General features: G+C 38.9%; 1 pseudogene; it reads left to right on the top strand.

Annotated features, from left to right (window-relative positions):
• The first annotated feature begins 1,531 nt into the window (after positions 1-1,531).
• Positions 1,532-2,217, top strand: LOC102009990 (annotated as a pseudogene).
• The last annotated feature ends 1,508 nt before the right edge of the window (positions 2,218-3,725 follow it).

Below are 3,725 nucleotides of genomic sequence, written 5' to 3'. Positions count from 1 at the left end.
TCACTAAAGCAGCTTTTATTTCAAATGATACAAAAAAACACACAGGGCCAGAAGGCAAACTTCTTAGGAAACTGGAAAGGGTTCAGAAAAGAGAGAATACACTGAGTACATCAAACATACTGAGGAATGAAGAAATATCTATATAGGCCTGCCCCAGAAGCAAATTTAAGAAGCTACTGAGTGTCTGATTATAGATAAATTGGTAGAGAATGAAAGTAGTAAAAAAGTAAGTAAGCTACATTTAAATGAACAGAAGAAAAAGCAAGGCAAGTTAACGGAAAAAAGAAACAAAAAATTCTAACTGATGTATGGCTGATAACGTTAAAGCACAAATGCAAATTGGCAGGGATATTCTTGACTTTCCAAAAAGTCACATCATAAATTGTTAGCCAAGGTGCAGTGTCATGTTGATTTGGGGCCAAAGTCTATTTTCTTTCAATTATAACAAAGTAGCCAATGTCATGAACTCCCTTATAATTATGATATATTAATCTGTTCCATAAAAGGCTGCATTGTTTCCTCAAGAAAAAGCTCCATCTAATATATTTACATTTTGCAAGGTTGAGGGTTTCATTATTTGCATATAGGAGAAAGTAAAATGAGATACATAATCTGTTAATATTTGCAAAAATAGGCTAGAAAAGACCAGGGATTATAGCTCAGTGGCACGGCCGCCTGCCTGACAAGCAGGTCTTGAGCTTGATTCCCTGTACTCCCCCCCAAAACACCCCAAAATAGAGTAGAATAGGCTATACTGTTGTTTTTTGGGAGTAGATTTTTAAATTTTCATATGCTTGAACGGAGAACAGGTTTTGTTAATATCTTTTCTTTGCTTCATTTCATTTTTATGGAGACTATTTTCATAAGTAAAACCAGTAACACTGTGTTTGTATAAGTGTGTAATTTGGATGTAAGTGTTCCCAAAAACTTCCTGTGTTGGTCTTCAGCAAGTTACACTACTGGGAAGCTGTGGAAATTCTGGCTGGAGACCTAGTTGGAGTGAGGATAACACTGGGAGCATACCTTTGAAGGGTTTCTTTTGTCACCAGAACCCTAGCATGTTCTCTCTGCTTTCTACCTACCAGTGAGGTAAGCAGCTGTACTCTACCAAATTCTACCTGCCATGAGATTCAGCTCACCTCTGGTCTAGAAACACTGGAGTAAACACCATGGACTGAACCTCTGAAATCATAAGCCAATTTAGGGTTTACTGTTTTGTCCTTGGGTATTCTGTGTAAGAGCTACAAAGTATGCTAACACAATAGAGGACTTTAAACACTGGGATAAATGTTAAGATATTTTAAAACCTTGTATGTTTGGCTATCAAAACCCCAAAGAAATCCTTGCGTTTGACTGCCCTGCAGCAGTGTTTAGAAGTGCAGAATTGATCTTGTAAGGGTAGAAAAAGTGTCTAGCAAGGGAAGCCCTTGTCCATCCATGGTTGTAGAGTCCTCTATATCTGCTGTGATGTTGACCTGCAGAAATAGTCAGGCTCCCTATCCACCTCATTTTCTTCCTCTTTTTCCTATGCATGGCTGCTCCTCAAATCAGGAAAATGCTGAAATTCTGGTGTACACCTACCATCTTCCTGAGAAGGTCACTACAGTCACTGGGGCTAACACAGGCATCAGAAAGGAGACAATGAAAGCTCTTTCAAAGAGGAGCTCATATATATTTACCTTGCCAGGATATGCAAAAACAGGAATTGGCACCCAGAGAGATCTCAGCCATGATTGGGAACCAGGAAGTGTTGGGGAAAACTGGACCTGCCAGATACCAAGTACTTCTTAGCAGAGGAAAAGCACCTTCACATTTTGATAAACAATGCAGGTGTGGTGATGAGTCCCTACTGTAAGGAACCAGATGGCTTTGGGATGGAAGTGAGCCACATGGGACACTTCCCTAACCTAATGCTAGAGAAACTGAAGCAAATAGCCCTGTAAAGGGTAATAAGCGAGTCTTCTTTGGGATATCACCTGAGAAAGATTCACTTCCATAACCTGCAGGGCAATAGATTGTGTGTACAGTGCAGGACTAGCTTACTGTCACAGCAAGCCAACCAACATTCTCTTCACAGAGGAACTGACTGGGAGTTTGTGAGCCTCTAGCATAATGACATATTCTATAAACCCTGGCAAAGTCAACTCTGAATTGCTTTGGCACTTTGCATGGTGTGGGTTTTCTCCTACTTTATTGACTCCTCAGCAGGCAGCCTAGACCAGCCTGCTCTGTGCTGTAACAGAAGGTCATGAGATCCTAAGTGGGAATCATTTTAATGACTGTGGCATGGGTCTCTGCCTATGCTTGTAATGAAACAACAGTAAGGTGGGTATGGGATGTCAGTTGGATGGGTTGACAGGTGGTAGCAGTTGGACCTGAAAGAGCACTGCAGCAGATGATATAGTATTCCCTGCCAAAATGATTCTGTGAGGTGGCCAAAGAACACAGCAAGGGCAAAATCTTTTAGCCTTTTCTGATGGTATCCACTTGAATCCCAGCATACTGCCAGGTACATCTTAATACCTTATATTTGTCTAAACCTACAATGTTCATGTCACTGTCAGAATTTTTTTGTCTATATCACTGGGTGAGAGGACCCTCATGTGTCCTTCATATGACATTTTCTCATGTGTAGACCACAGAAGAGCTACCTTTTCTAAGAAGTTTTGGGATTGGGGGAAGGAAAAAATAAGTTAAATTGTACAATAAAAAGAATAGGTAGGAACATACTAAGTGTCTGAGGTGGAAATAGCAAAGTCCTCTAAAAGTTTAAGGGTTAGCTGGTGCAATGCAAAGTAATGAAAATAAAATAAAATAAAATAATCTGTGAAAAATAATTTACCAGGAAGATTGTTCTTCCCTGTCGTATTTGCTTCGCAAGGTGCTTAGAAGGACAGGCTATAAGCCATGGCAGTCAATTGTCTTTCATTTCCCATATATGTTCTTATCTATTGCTGTATAACTTGTCCCAGTGGAATGGTTTGAAGAGAAGAGAAATGTGTTTTACATGATGCAATATGGTTCTCAATTCACTGCAATTCTATCTATCTATGATTATATCAGTATGACCACAGAATATGAGGTCTTACCAAGAAAGACACCGAAAGCAAATCAAGCACTATTCCGTTGGTAAGGGTTAAGTTAAGCACATACAACTGGAAGAATGTGATTGTGGTCTCTGAGTTCTTAGAAGGTAAGACAATGAAAAGACCTGCAAAGGGAGTATGTCAACAGGCAAGCTGAGAGCACGGTTGGTGCCTGTAAATTTAGATTAAGAAAACACTCTCCAAACTGACATTTGCTATATAACAAAATTCCACAGTTGCAAAGGGGAAAATTAATTAGCATAACAATATTCATAGTTATTCGATGGGAAGTTTTTAAAAACAAGGTGAAGGCCTTCTCATTTATATTTTCCAGACAATCATGAAAGATAAAAGGTGTGATTGTGTGTCTTTGTGGAAGACAGAAGTGTGTTTGCAAGAGATGGCCGAACTGGTCAGGGTGAAGGAAGAGTCAGGCTACTAGCAAAGACTCAGGATTGAATTCATGTTTTTCTAAAATCAAAATCAGAAGAAAAATTTGAGGTTTTTGTTTCAAAATGAGAATGTGCCATATTCAGGACAAATAAATTGGAAATTATATTGCACATAGTAAAAAGATATATACTTTTATGAAGAGAAAATATAAGTGGATTTACAAATGATTGGACAGTTTTCCTTATA

This window comes from Chinchilla lanigera, unplaced genomic scaffold (assembly GCF_000276665.1).
Source record: "Chinchilla lanigera isolate Chin_1 unplaced genomic scaffold, ChiLan1.0 scaffold00037, whole genome shotgun sequence".
Taxonomy (NCBI): Eukaryota; Metazoa; Chordata; class Mammalia; order Rodentia; family Chinchillidae; genus Chinchilla; species Chinchilla lanigera.
This window is presented reverse-complemented; position numbering and strand designations above follow the sequence as displayed.